Genomic DNA, 16,428 nt, shown 5'->3' on the forward strand with positions numbered 1-16,428 from the left:
GGATGCTCTGTCAGTAAAGTAACACAGAGAGGTACCAAGTCCAGCCAACTCATGCCATGCACGCCATGCCAGTGCAGTTCCACATAAGGAAATACGAGATCTGCAGATAAACTGCAGCTTTCTGCATGCACCTTCAACCAATGTATCCATGAGTCTCCCAAAATCCAGATAATCTGTTTGCGAGCACGCAAAGCTATGGCTGTGCGCTCTCCTGTCAAGGAGAAGACGGTTTTACTAAATCTCGCTGTTCAGAACACACCCACTGAACTTTATTGACCAATCCTTAGGTCTGCTCATTTTCATTTGCATGCATCTCCACCCCAGAATTCCCGTTGGTGATATGCGCTGGCTGCAAACTACTGCCATGTCCGCGGACATGTATACGATCAGAGCGTGACGACGGTACATTAGGGCTCTGAAAAGAGCGTTTAAAATAAAATTGGGCAGATACCTTACAGAAATCTGTTATTTTGTTTATTTTTTGTATTTTTTGTCCTTACTTCACTCCTACAAACATTACAGAACATTCTCTAAAGCAAGCCTTACGTTCCAAAAGAACATTGCATTTCCCAAAGAAGATAGCACGCAATACCATCTACATCAAAATAATCCCCATTATTTGGAACAATGTTTTCGTGGCTGCAGAAAAACATACCAGCGCGTAACATAAATGCACGCATGCCGCGATTAAAGATACATCGCCCAATACTTTGATCTGGACAGAAAAAAGAATTGTTGTCCCATTGTACTCTAGGGAGTAAACCAGAAAAAAATACTTTTGTAGTTGGAAAGATGTTCATGAGTGCTTCAACCAACTGTCCTAAATCTGCCAACAAAGTATGTGCAGTCACATAGCCCAAATGGCAAGCACCGTAGTGCAAAATTACCACATGAGGAGAGGTCATCATACGTATGTGTCTGCAAACTTGCAGAATTGACAAAACATTGGTATCAATGTCAGCGTTCCACACCACCTCCACTCCTCTCACATCGAAATGGAGTGCCACATGCCTACTCTCTGCATAATTTTGTAAGCCATGGACAAAAATGTCTCCAAGCACCAAAATCCTGACACTCTCCACCTCTGCCATCTTCAGTGTATGCACCGTCTTTGGATATAAAAGAGTAATATGAACATCTGATTGGTTGATGCCTACAGTCCCCTTTCCATGCAGGATTTGCTGCAGAAACCCGTATGTGACACACCCTACCCACGGACAAGCGTTGCCTACGTGCGGCACAAAAATCTTACCCAGTCCTTTCACCCTCTCTACAGCGGTAGCAAATCGAGTCCCTCAATGGACACAACTAAGCAGTCACACAACCATCCACCAATCACATTGAAAATCGCTAAATGTAACTCCGTCATCAACATTGCGCACTTCAAAATTACTGTCGATATTTCTGAATGGAAGTCGCATTGCATTGCAAAGCACCTACTTCAGAAGCTACTGTGGAAGTGTTGCGAATTTCTACGTACAGCTCCATGCATGCGCACATGCATGAATATAGAGTACAGGTATTTATATTTCAATCAGAGAACATGTGCAACCTTTATGATTGAATGTAAAACAAATTAATGCTGCTAAATGTGCATAGGCAATACATACCAACGTTCCCCCTTTTAAGTGCAAGATGTCCGATTTATCATTAACAAACCGCACAACTTCTTACTGTCTTCCGCATAACCTCTACAAATGTTGCAAGGATGCCTAGTTAGGGCAAAACTCGATTTTGTATTAGAAAATGTCAAAGTTGTATACTGTGTACGACCTACAGTAATGCTACTTACAATGTAATCGTATGACAAAAGTAAGCGCTCCCGTTTGCTATGGTGATATCTCCCTCTGAGGGTCTCCCGATTTTTCGGCATCGTGCTTCAAAATTGCTAGTAGAAAATGTTTTCCTATCTACTACTATACCCTATCGCTTACAAACCTCTCTCCTATTGATAGTAAAATGTTAGCAATTTTGAAGGACTTGCAAGTAACATATTGCAAATACCATGCAAAGCCTGCACAGAGTGAAGTGAAATGCACACATGCACTGGGTTCAAATATGAAAGGAGAATGCTCTGACGAACAATGCACAATTAGTGTGTGCAGTATCATCACTGCTGTAAACACACAAAGTAATTAATTTTGTTTTTTGAATCGCAGTGAAGACTACTCTCCTGAGAATCAACAGCATCTACACTGCAGACGACATATCCGAAGAAACCTGGTCATTTTGCAGAAAAAAGTAAGTACAGTACTACCTTTATATTGTATCTACTCCTCAAAGAGGCTGCATGGGTTATTTGTTTATTTTGGGCACCAAAATAAACATTGATTTTTGAACCATTCTACCTACAAATACCCATTTATTGAACAAAGAATAACAGGCAGAATGGCTCACAAATCCCTGTGTGTTTGAAACTCAAATAATGTACGTAATCCTTAGAAGGTTAGATTTAGAAAAGTAGTTGCTGTTGCAAGTTTGTCATTTTGTTTATTAATAATGCTTCTCGTCACCACTAGCCCACTTTGTAGTCTCATCTAAAGCACATTGTACTAGTATACAAACAGTAAAATAGCCTTACCAAATCATTGCAAGAGTCCAATGCACATTCATACACCATAACAAAGAGCTTCCCCATCAGACTCATACAGGCATGCACACAGCACACATATATTATACAACAGACCAACGTATACCTTCTTTTTTTCAACAGACACCAAAGAATGCCTACCAAAAAGCAATAGAAAGGAACGCAGACGTAGAGCAAATAAAAATAAAAGTGCCCAATCTAAGCATCCATCTGTTGTAGAGATTGTAGAGAATGTTGGAAGAAACCAGCTAATGCAGTTGGTTAGCAAAACAAAAGAAGCTTCAACTACTGAAACTTTACGTCCTCCATCAAAATGTGCCACAAAACACAAAAATGTTGGCAAAAAATTGGCTACCAGTACAGCTAACAATGCCCCTACTAATCCTGATAGTGTAACAAGAACCCATAGTAAAAAAAATGTATTTCATCAAAAATGTTTTGTCACAGAGTCCTTCAGAATCTTCTAAGAAGAAGACCGAAATCATCCTCACCCCTTAAAACCTACTGTAGAAAATGAATCCTACAAGCTTTCGTGGACAGTGCAATCCTTCTGAAAAGGAAGTTGTTTACATTAGCGTTAAATAGGATGAAAGCACTAACAAAACTAAGTAGCAAACTACAAAAGAAACTCAGCAATAAACGGAATGTGAACAAAAATAATTTTTTAAATGTTTGTGGTGGTGAATGAAGTCACACAACAACCACAGAACCATATTTTAATGAAGAAGCATACAAACAAAATTAAACAAACAGAATTGCCATCCATAGCAGTGGACGAGGGTATGAGAAAATCACAGCTTACAAAAGTATCCTCTATAAACTCAGAATTAACTCTCGATTCAGAAAAACTACAACGACCAGTATACAAATGGCCGTGCACATCAATGTGTGCCATTCCAAACAAAGCTTTCAAATCTTTACATCAGTTCCTCAATCAGTATGTAAAAGGTAAAGAGAAAAGTAAAATGAAAGTGCTGCAAAATATGGATATTTGTCCAGTGTGCAAATACACAGGACTACAAGGACATTCATTAGCCTGCATTTCTGGGCATATTTGCAAAAGCACCTTCCATGATATCAAAAGGATATCAATACATCATTCAGGTGGAAGAAATCTAGTTTTTAAAATATACTATGCAAAAACTCCAGCTTCAGAATTAGGCAATTTAAATAACACTCTTCTCCATGGTACACCCAAATACTTGCAAGAAGAAAATGACTGTATTCAGCGAAAGTATTTTGGAAGTGAAAGCCACTTACAAAATGCAATAGTTTTAGAACATAGTAGCAACAATTCTGCACATAGCAACCTTCTATTACACACATACAGAAAAGAAATAGTAACATTTAAAAGGTCATCGGCCGAAGTACCAAACCATGTGTGTGTTTGTTGCCGCAGAACCTTTTACAAAAGGAACACAAAAAATGTAGACATAGCATAAAAAAAGACAATGAAGACTCTAAATGGTTAGAATTAGCTCTCTACCTTTTAGCAGAAAACAAATATGAACTAACTGAACGCCTAATATGTTGCAGTTACTGTACTACAAAATTAGACAACAACCACACTCCTTCACGTGCTATTACAAATAATTTGGAATTGTTCCCACTACCAAAAATCCTGCAACAACTCAATTTATATGAGAGTATAATAATTCAAACAGTTCACCCATTTCAAGCAATTATACGCCTTTATCCAAAACCAGCAAAATTACCTTGCTCTGAATTGGTGAAAGGCATTTGTGGCAAAGTAGTTTATTTGCCATTAGATCTAACGGAAAATGAACACACTTTAGGAGTGCAACGTTCAATAGAGAATTCTTTAATAGTCTTGGTAAATGGTGTACCAAAAAAGCACAAAAAGAAATTGGCAACAACTGGTGGACTTACATAAAGTTAGACAAGCATTGCAATATCTAAAAGACAATAACGAGTACTACAAGCAAATAAATATTGATGACAGCTTAAGGGAAACAACTGAAATAGTTGAAGAGCCATCAGAAACTGGACAATTCGAACTTCAGGATCCTGCTACAGTATGCACTCTTTTGGACCATTACACAATTCATCCATTGCATTCCAATGAAAGCATACATGATGCACTAGAAACTTACCAAATGCGACAAACCAAAGGGTCACCAATGAGTATATGGGAAAAAGTATAGAAGCACATGCTTTTCCACTGCTATTTCCTACTGGCAAAGGTGGAAGATACAATAATAGACCCACCGAGATTGGAGCATCATAATACCGCTCTTTACGAATGTATTCGCAAGATCCCAGATTTAGACAAAATGTGGAATACTTATTCCACCTACTCTATGAAAGTGAATTAGCAACACTATGTTACAGAGTTGCACACATTTTTAAATCTGGAACACACTTTCAAAATATGTCCGCTACGCAGTTAATACAAAAAAGTACAGGAAAAAGATGAGGTTTTACAAGCAAGTATAACAAATTTGTTTGCAAACATGCGTGGTACAAAGGAATACTGGTTCCGATGGCACGGAGACGTGTGTTGTATGATCAGAAACCTTGGACCACCGACTTGGTTTGTTACGCTAAATTGTGTAGAATATGCATGGGAAGATTTACATGAGTTCTTACGCATAGCAAACTGCAACAAAAACAACATAGATATATTAACACCTGGAGAACTTTTCTCTCTAGATCCAGTTAATGTGTCAAGATATTTCCATCATTGTTTCATTGCCATGCTACACTTTATTTGCAATACAACAGTTCCTCCCCTTGGAGAAGTACAACACTTCTTTTGGAGAAAAGAATATCAAGTGAGAGGAGCACCACATATTCACATGCTGTTATGGATCAAAGGTGCACCAAAATTTGGTCACGACAGTGATAGCACTGTTTTGCAGTTTATCCAAAAATATGTCACTTTGAAATCCCTTCACAACAGACACATAGTGAACTGCATGGGAAGATTTTACAATTTCAGAGCCACAAATGTGGCAAATATTGTCGCCGCAAATACAAAAACAAAGGTAAATACTACACCAAATACCACTTTGGTTTCCCTAGACCAGTTACAGAAACAGGTGAAGTAAGCAACTTCATGTCTTCAGTTCGACATAGTGTCCAAGGTAAATTACCTAAGAACACGCATTACATAAAAAGAAGGGAAGAATCAAAATATATCAATGATTACAATGCAATCATAGCCCTCTTATGGAATGTAAACATAGATGTGCAGTACATTGCAGACAATTTAACTGCTGTTGCACGATACGTTACAGTCTACTTAACAAAAGCAGAAAAAACAGAGCTTCAAGACCTCTGGGATGATCTAGCATCAGACAAAACATTATCACAGAAATTGTACACCCTAGGGATAAAAATGCTCTCTCATTAAGAATGTGGCACCTATGAAGCAGCAGATTGTTTAAACGGTACTGCTTTGTATGATAAATCAGACAACATAGTATGGCTAAGTCTTGGTCCTGCAAAATCTAGAAAAAGAGTGCTGAAATCATATGAGGACATATAAACAATTGCCAGAAATGATACCAACAGCCAAGACATTCTAAAAAACAATTTACTGGCCACATACTATCCAAACAGGAGCAGCACTTTGGAAAGCATGTGTCTATACCACATAGCTCAAAACTTTGCATTCAAAAATAATGTAAAACCCAATGAAAGCAAACGTAGATATAGAGTGACCGATTGTGAAGGAAGCTTAGTGAAACTTACCAAACAAAGCTTAATTAATCATGTAAAATTGTCATTAAAAACTCCTCAACAGAAAGAACTATATTACATGTCTCTGTTACAACTTTTCAAACCATGGAGAAAAGAGGAAGACATACTAGAAAACTATGACTGCTATGAAGATGCTTTCAAAGCACTATCACTGATGTGAACTTTATGCAGTACAAAACAATGTTAAACAATGAGCAGCAACAGGAAGAAGAACTTCAGGTCCAACTAGATAAGGACTCTTCCGACAGTAGTCTACCTTCTGTAACAGGAAGTCAAGAACCACTAGGACAACCACTAATGGCAAATGAGGCTGAACTAGCTATGGCTTATGTAGAAAACACCATGTATCAGTATCAAGAAGATACGGAAGACTTAAATGTACAACAAGCAAAACTTAACAAAGATCAGCGCACCATTTTTGAAGACGTAACAAAACAAATTGTACATGGTGTACAACACGAAAATAAAGAATGTACCTGCCAAAATTACAAACCTATACTGCTGTACGTGAGTGGTGAAGCTGGATCAGGGAATACGTTCTTAATCAAAATCATCAGCAGCAAGTTCCTTCAACAATTGACAAACAATAAACTATCTGCTGTTTTAACAGCCCCCACAGGTTTAGCTGCCTACAACATAGTTGGTGTCAATTTACACCGATTACTACTACTTCCAGTAGAGCATCAAAATAAATTAGACTATTACAAACTTTCTGCAGAAGCTGCAATGGAATTACGCAGAGTATTAAAACAAATGAAAATGCTACTAATAGATGAAGTGAGCATGGTCTCCAACCTAATGTTGGCTTTAATTCACCTCAAATTGCAAGAAGTGCTTAAAAGTAACAACGAAGAAGTCTTTGCCGGGAAACACATTATAGTTTTCGGAGATCTTCTACAATTGACACCAGTGAAAGGTGAACCTATTTTTAAAACCTTAGGCCACAAACTCTGCCGGGGAACTGTTGGTAGCATAGGTAATGTCAACCTTTGGCAACATTTCAAATACATAGAATTAACTGAGAACATGCGGCAATCTGCAGATCTCACTTATGCCAACATCTTAAAAAGTATTAGAGTTGGTGTACTATCGCAAAAAGCACAAGTTGTATTGAAAAACCAGCACTTTCAAGCATTTTATGGCGATAATGCATGTGAAACTGATGTTATGGAACAAATAGGGCACAAAAATGTCAATTGTATGGCCTTAATGCCAACTCTTGCAAGCTGCTTCAAATTCAATGAAACAATGTTAAATAAAGAAATGCAACCAATAATGGAAATTAGTGCCACAGACAAACTAGACATACATGGTGTGACAGTACCCATGTGTGAGCAAGCCACAACAAGACTAAATAGTTTAGAAAATTCAATCTCCAACACAGCTGGGTTGGAAAACATATTAAAATGATCCTTAAATTGTAGAGTAATGCTTAAACGTAACCTTGACGTCGAGCAAGGGCTAGTTAATGGAGCACTAGGTACAGTTGTTGGCTTTCAATCATACCCACGTGACATCAACATTCAGTTTGTCAATATTTGCTTTGATAAAGTTTCAGAAGTAACTAGGATATGGTGCTCAATTGCTCGATTCCTTCTCTTCAAAAACATGTATGTACGTAGAGAGCAATTTTCTCTAACTCTTGTATATGCAGTTACCATTCATAAATCCCAAGGTCTTACCCTAGACAAAGCATTGATAGATATAGGAAACATAGTCTTTAAGGAAGGCATGAGCTACGTAGCATTATCACGCTTACGTACACTTGACGGTCTATTGCTAATGAACTTTGATGCAAGTAAAGTGAAAGCTGATATCCCTTGCATTCTAGAATACAATAGACTGTGTTCACTGTAAACCCCTCATCTGAAACAATATCCTGTGCCAGATAAAGTAAAACATGGTAAAAGAAAACTAAATGAAACAGAAATGCAACAGAATCCAACAGCAAATTCCTCAAAGAAAAGAAAATAAGCTAAAGTTTCAGCAATTACCACAAACAAAGAAGAACCTATTAGGGAATGTAAACCAGGGCCGTCGGCAAAGAAGGAACAGAAATTCCGAAAAATGCACTCAGATACAGAACTAGCTGGTCCATTCAAATTTGCAAATGAAAGTGGGGTAAGTTGCTATGCAAATGTAGCAATGAATATTCTATTTCAATTGCCACCAATTGTTAACAATATTTACTTGCACAGTACAGACCAATTTTGTTTGCAAATGTTACTGCTTCATAGAAATGCAACAAGCAATCCTGACAACACATACAGTGTTCATGGAATACGGCAAGAATTGGACGACTGTGCTGGAATGGTGAGATTCACTCTGAACTCACAAGAAGATGCACAAGAATTTCTAATGTACTTACAACTAATATTGGAAAACAAAAGCATACCTGTAAATGAAATCTTCTAGATTTCATACATGTGGAAACAAACATGCACTCTCTGTAGCAATTTGATACAGGAAGAAATACCAAATGAGCGATTTGTGTATGTTTCCATACCAAATTGTGAAAGCATTCCATTTCAGCAACTTGTACAGAATGCAAACCATGGCAGATTATGTACTATTTGCAATTCAGACAATCGCTCCACCTTACTGATGCAATCACATAGTGCCTACATAATACTTATGCTTCTACGTTATAATGCAGATGGTACCAAAAACAACGGCAAACTGACTGGATTAACAGACGGTCAAGTGTCACTTGGAAAGAAAACCTTTACAACAATAGGTATAATCTACCATGCAAGAACTACAACCAATGCAGGTCACTACACTGCATACATTAAAAAGAAATGTGGATGGTTTGAATGTAATGATAGCACCATTACTCTAAAGCAAAGATTGCCAGCTAATCTTATAAATGAGTATTTAATCTTCTTAAAGCCAAAATGTAATAAATGATGTGTACTTCAAGATTGCTAAAAAATTATGTGAAAGACTACAAACAGTTAGAATATGTCAATAGGTATCTAACTGCCTAAGAGGATATAACAATGACACAAATAAATGGATATCACAGATTTGTAGGAACAAATGCACAGTTAGAATACGCCTACAGGTATCTAACTGTAGTTAAAAATCGGAAGGAAGGCAACAAACATAACATTAATCAGAAAGATGAAGGAAACAGTATATAACAACGACACAAATAAATTAATATCACAGATCTGTAGGAATACATGCACAGGTACAAAACTCCTACAGGTATGTAACTGTTGTTAAAAATCGGCAGGAAGGTAACAAACATAACATTAATCAGAAAGATGAAGGAAACACTCAAAGGAAACAAGGAAATAGTTAGTACCATAGCAAAAGAAGGGTTTTTTTAATCCGACAAGGATTTTTTTTTCCCGGACCCAAGTATTAGAAAAGCAAACACAGAAACTGAGCGCAATGCACAGTATACTGGTTTGTAAACTAAATATCAGGGTAAAAAAAAAAGCTAAACTGTCTATTATGCAATGTAGTAAGTTTTCATAAAATTCAAAGACTAACATACCTTTTTCTTTTAGCACAGAAATTAAAAAAGGGATACTTCCGCTAAGTATGAAAAGCATTTAAAATATATATGTGGATTCTGAACAAAGTAAGGAGTAAGTATATTGGCAGTCATTTTCTACACATGCAAATCTAAACGTCTAATCTATGGTAGCAATATGCTGCAGTGGCTGGAGACTGGCCCTTGCATCTTCAGTGTCTAATCTACGACCTACGCCTTACGACCAAAGAACAAAGAGTATACTTCCTAGCCACAACCATTGCTGCATATCGAAACCATGGTCCTTGTAAATTTGCTCCTTATAAATTTACTGTTGGGACCATCGTTTGCAGCCATGCAGCCAAGACATTAGGGCGTGCACACAACTAGCGCATTAAACCACTCCCATATTCACTTATAACTCCACTGCTTATGACTTCAGTCTTGGGTGCATGGCCTTTGCGCATGCAGTCAAGACTCTGGCTCCTGGCCAGAAACACTAAAGCATATCAGAACCATTGTGTCTTCATATTTCACTATATACAAAGTTGGTTTTGGTTGCATAGTACAAGTGTACCAATAGCTGTGATATGTTGCAGTAGTTTGTAGCCACAGGCGACAGACGTGAGTTTGAGGCCATAGAATTATGCCTCGAGACTTGTCAGGATAAGTGCCCTTAAAATATATGCCACTGACCACGTGTTCCTGTCGCAGCTCGCGTACAATGTCATCTACAGGTGGCATGCAACATTGTGTCCCCCGCACCTAGTGCAACCACTGTGCATCAATCCCCTTTCATCACCTGGTACTTCTTGCATCCTGCTTTGCTTTGCCGTGGGCTTTCCCACATGATTCCTGCAACATGTATACGGCCTCCCTTAGCCACTTTGCTTGAGTGCCATCACTGACTCCCAGCCAGTACTATCGCGACACAGACACTATCCCATTGGGGGAACTATGCTGTATTGTACCGTCGAGAATCCGAAGTTCTTGTTCTGGTTTTATTTATCTTGTTATGGACTACAGCTACACTGCTGTGCAGCGACACTACGTGCCTGCTCAGGCAGGGCACTACAACCACTATAGGTTCCTACACATTCTGTGTGCACGGAACTCTCTATGACGTGCTGATCGATTATCTAGTGCATTGCGAGGCACTGGCACTCCTTGATATAGCGCCACTCCTTGATAGTCAACTTAGCACTTGTAAGCATTGCGTAATATTCATAGTTATCGTGCAAAGTGTGATTACCCCTCATTGGTCATCTCAGTTGTATCATGTATTATGTACAATGCTCCTCACCTCTAGTCACTATGCCAAGCCTGATTACCCCTTGCTGGTCAACTCAGCTCTAGTATGTATTGCCAGAAAATCGTTGTTTATTCTGCCCTGCTTGATTAGTCCTCGTTGGTCATTCTGGCATCTGTCTGTACCTGCTAGGCAAGCCTAAATATTCTCATTGGTCATCCTAGCTGTTTTATGCATTGTGCTACACCTTTCGCGCCATGCAAGTCTGAAAATTCCTTGCTAGTTAACTCAGCACCAGTATGTACTGCGAGACATCTGCTGCTATTTTGCCATGTTTGTATAGTCCTCACTGGTCGTTTCAACATCGGTATGCACTTGCTAGGCACTGTTTGTCTCCGTGTCACGTATGTCGCTGGACTATTAACTGTCATTACTAATCAGCAGTATCTGCATCGACCTGCACTTCCGTCACCACTCTTAGTAACCACCGGACACTAGTTGACCCGCATCATTCTGTCACCACTCATAGTAACCACCAGACACTAGTTGCCCCGCATCATTATATGCACAATACAGACCCACCTCCTGGATAGACTCTCTCACCCTACTACGCTAAACTGCCTGACATTGATTTGGGTACCCTCCATTCACCAGGTCTCCGTAGCACACTTTACTACACTACTATCAACTATGCATTGTACCTTGACTACCTACCTACAATGCCCTTTACCAGACCTCATCATCCCTAAACCTGTCTACCTGCCTTCGCTACCTCTCGCCCTATACTTACTGCACATCGTCTTGGCCTCAACCATACCGCAACTCAATCTCACTATGGCCACCACAACTTATACTAGTCTACCGTGCTCACCTCCTTCTGGCAACACGATAGCGCCCAACCCATATCTAAACGAGCCAGCCCTATGGCTTCAACACTCCACCACCAAAGCTATCCCTAACCAACCATGCCATACGCGCTATAGGAATGCTAGGCTTGGCTCTCAAGCACACACACTTCAACACGGAACAGCATCACTGCTTGCGGCTACCCTCCGCTCCAGACAGACACAGGTAGGCCCAAACCCACCGCAGAAAAAAACCTCTTCGCCATGCCCACCTAGTTGTCTTTCTCCAAGTCGACGGAGCAAACCATGTGTCACCTCAGCCCGTAACGTAAGATTAGCAAACAGATGTCACCATTGGTCCTACCACCTGAACACAGACAGCAAGGACAATTCGGCCAACGGTATTAAGAACATTACCTGTACCCTAGCTGCTTCACCAATGATTGAGCCCCCCCCCAGCCAACATCCTCAACCACCAAGCTAAACTCAAAGGTGCGCTCATTAACGCCCGCTCTGTCCCTGCTCATGCACTAGACATCGCAGACTTCATTGTGAATGAAAACCTTGACTTTCTGGCTATCACAGAAACCTGATTGCATGCGGCGTCAGGTCCTGCCTTGACCCTCACCATCCCCGACAGCTACTCCATCATTAGGTGTGACAGGGACACCCACCAAACGAAGGGGGGTGGATTAGCAATCATATTCAAGAGTTCCCTTAATCTGAGAGCTGTCAACACCCAACAGTTGCCTTCCGCCGAACTACTCTCAATTAAAATCTCAACCTCACCTAATCATACCACTTCAGTGCACCTCATCTACAAGCCACCTGGCCCCACCTCTACATTCATAGAGGATATTTCATCCATCCTAGCATCCAGCACTAAGCCTAAATCCCAAATCATTATACGTGGGGACCTTAACTTAGGTTACCTAGACACCAACGATACCAAAGCCTGTGATCTAGCCAGTGTCCTATCTGACTTTGGTCTCACCCAACACGTCAATGAACCTACCCACATTAAGGGACGTACATTGGATTGGGTTTCTGATATCAACTGTGCATTAAACATAATCTCAGTGTCACATGCACATTGTCCGACCATCATAAAATAACATTCTCCATTAACGCGTGCCCACCCATAGACAAACCCTGTACCGCGCCACCTACCTTTACTTGCAACAAGAAGGAAATGACGATTGAGAAACTACTCCCACTCATTCTCCCGTTACTAAACTCGGTTTCCTCCACCTGTGATGAGCCCACCGTCCTTGTGGACACCTACAACCGAGCTATGCTAAAAGCCCTTGACTCCATTGCCCCTATCAAACAGCGCAATGAAAAACAGCGCATCCACCTTAATTCTTAGTTTACCCTATACCTATGTGAACTCCTCAAAGATAAACGAAAAACAGAGTCTCTCTGGAGAAGCTCGCCTACGCCAGTAAATAAAATCAACCTCTTATCCATCACCCTATCGTACAAGGAAACCATACTTGCAGCCAAAAAAGAAGTATATAACAAGAGGATCATACAAGCACAATCTAATACTAAGGAACTCTTTAAAATCCTCAAGGAACTAGAGTCTACTGTCGACCCCTTGACTCATGTACCCCTGACTCCGATTGGTGTGCCAACATACAAAAAGCACTACTAAACAAAATTACCACACTACAGGCTAAAATCAATACCAAAAAAAAAACTATCTCCTGGACTCAGCAGGTAATACCCAATCCTACAACATACCATCCCACAAACATTCCTTCAAACCCTTCAGCTTCTCACCACTCACCATTAAGGAAGTGGAAAATATCATCCTGAAGTTAAAACCATCCAATTGTCAAGGTGACACCTGCCCAGCAACAGCTGTAAAGGAAGCAGCGAATGACCTCGCTCCTTTCATCACCTCCTTTATCAACTCCTCCTTTAAATCTGGCATAGTACCAAACAGCCTCAAGGATGCTGGCTAATCCCCCTAATTAAGAAACCTAACTTAGACCCTAGCAACCCTACAAACTATAGGCCTATCACCACGGTGCCTTACCTCCTTAAAATTTTGGACCGTGCTGCATATCTCCAAATTCAAGATTATCTTGACACTAACAACTTATTAGGACTCAGGCAATCTGGCTTCCGGCCGAGACATGGCACAGAGACAGCCCTGATAGATCTAAAAACTCAAATCGAGGATCTGAAAGACAAGGGCAAACAAGCGCTCCTACTTTTACTGGATCTTTCCGCGGCTTTCGATATGGTTGAATCACCAAATCCTGTGCCAGCACCTCAAAATTGCCTCCCACTTTTCTGACGCAGCTACCTCCTGGATCAGCTCATTCCTTGCAAACAGATCCATGAGGGTCTTTTCACTGCTTGGCATCGCTGACCCATCTCACGTCCCATGTGGAGCCCCACAAGGTTCATGTGTATCTCCTATGCTATATAACGTGTTTACTAAACCACTCTTTGATATTCTTGACCATCTGGGTGTCAACTACACAAACTATGCGGATGACACCCAGATACTCATCCCTATCGCAGGTGATTATGCAACAGATGTCAAAGCACTCAATGCAGTCTATGCCATCATCCAGGCGTGGATGGACCACCACGGGCTCTGCCTCAACAATGAGAAAACTGAGTTACTCATCCTAGGTTCTCAGGCAAAACTCTCTAAACTTGACAAGAAATATGAGGCCTTCATCATTGATGGCAACATCATCAAGGTCACCATTGTCACTAAAACCCTCGGAATCTACCTAGACTCCACCCTCTCTCTCAACAGACAAACAAATTCAGTAGTCTCAGCATCTGCGTATACATGCAAATTAATCACAGCTTGCCGTCCCTTCTTAACAATGGACAACTGCCTGATCCTCGCCAGAAACCTCATCTTATCAAAAATTGATTACTGCAATGCCCTCTACCTCGGAACAAGCCAAAGAAACATTGACAAACTCCAGGTAACCCAGAATAACGCCATCAGGGCCGCTCTCAACATACCCACGCGCGCCCATATCTCATCCGTCAGACGCAACATACACTGGCTTCCCATCTCATGGCGTATCGCCCTTAAAACACTTGTGTTAAGCCACAAAGCACAGAACAATGCGTCTCCGGCCTACCTGTCAGTGTGCCTCATGCAACACACAGCATCCAGACCTATAAGATCTGCACAAGCGCACACACTCATCATTCCCAGCTACAAGCTGCAAACCGCTAGAGGCTTGAGCTTCCCAGTCCTGGCAGTGAAGCTTTGTAACTCCTTACCAAATGATTTTAGGAATGTCCCATCCCTCCAATCCTTCATAAACAGAATTGAACAATGGCTCTATGAGCAAGACGATGTTCCTTACACCCTTCTGTAACTCTTGCTGCCTGCTGCGCCTTCTCGATTAACTTATTCTTTCTGTATCTTAACGACACCCCCTTGTAAATTGTATGTATATATGATGTACCTTGTATATATAATCTGTAACTGCCTTCTGTAACACTTTCCTGTAACCACCTTTCCAAACATGCACCCTGATGCCCTTGGGCAGGCTGCACAATATAAATAAACAAAATACAAATACAAATACAAATGTATGGGTGTACAGTATATAAAATGTAAAGTTGCTTACAATTGCAGTTCTTATTACTATGTTCAAATACTCTGCATCCTGGCCACTACTACCACACCATATGTCATCCATTGCGGCATATAAGTGCACTACATACACATGTGCTTTTGGGGGAATGGCTTTCGGCCATATACCCATGATTGCAGCCCCTCCCCACAGCTGCCTGAGTGATGCACTACCACACCATATCACACCCATTGTGCCTTGTAAGTTCCCTACATACAACTGTTCTGTTTGGTGCATAGCCTGCGGCCATGCACTCATGACTGCAGACCCTCCCCACAGCCACAGGACTGATGTTGAATACTAGGGGTCTCTTTGTAGCTCTGAAATGCTTCACTGATTGTGGGCAGGGCCTAAAATCTTAGGTGTATGTCCATACACTTAAATATATGGTTGTGAAGTGGCTTATAACTGCAGTGCTTACAAGTTTCCTTTTGGATGCATGCTTGGGTGTATGGCATACAGCCTGCAACCATGCACCCAAAAGTACACTCCTTGGCCAAAACCACCGCACTAGATAAAGCCCATGTGGGCTTGTAAGCGAAGAGGTTATAGCTTTGTTGTTGACTGCACACACCCCCCACAACCAGGCAATCAATACGCATTACTACGAGTGTATCCATGGGTGTGACATGCTGCGGTGGTTGTGGCCAGGGCCTACAGTCTTGGAAGTAAGGCCTTCGCCCTTCGGCCGACGGTCATGCATCCAAGACTCTAGGCCCTGGCCACAACCACTGTAGCATGTCAAACCCATGGCAGCGTACTAATGAATATAATAATACCCATAGGAAAAAGTATTGCAATTATGGCTACCACTACGCGTCTCCTTACAACAGTAACAAGTTTCCTGCGCACTGCATGGACTGAAATGCTTCCGTTATTACACCCCTCATTTTCTGTGCGTACAA

The sequence above is a fragment of the Ambystoma mexicanum genome, chromosome 11, assembly GCF_040938575.1.
Source record: "Ambystoma mexicanum isolate Mex_15411 chromosome 11, UKY_AmexF1_1, whole genome shotgun sequence".
NCBI classification, from domain to species: domain Eukaryota; kingdom Metazoa; phylum Chordata; class Amphibia; order Caudata; family Ambystomatidae; genus Ambystoma; species Ambystoma mexicanum.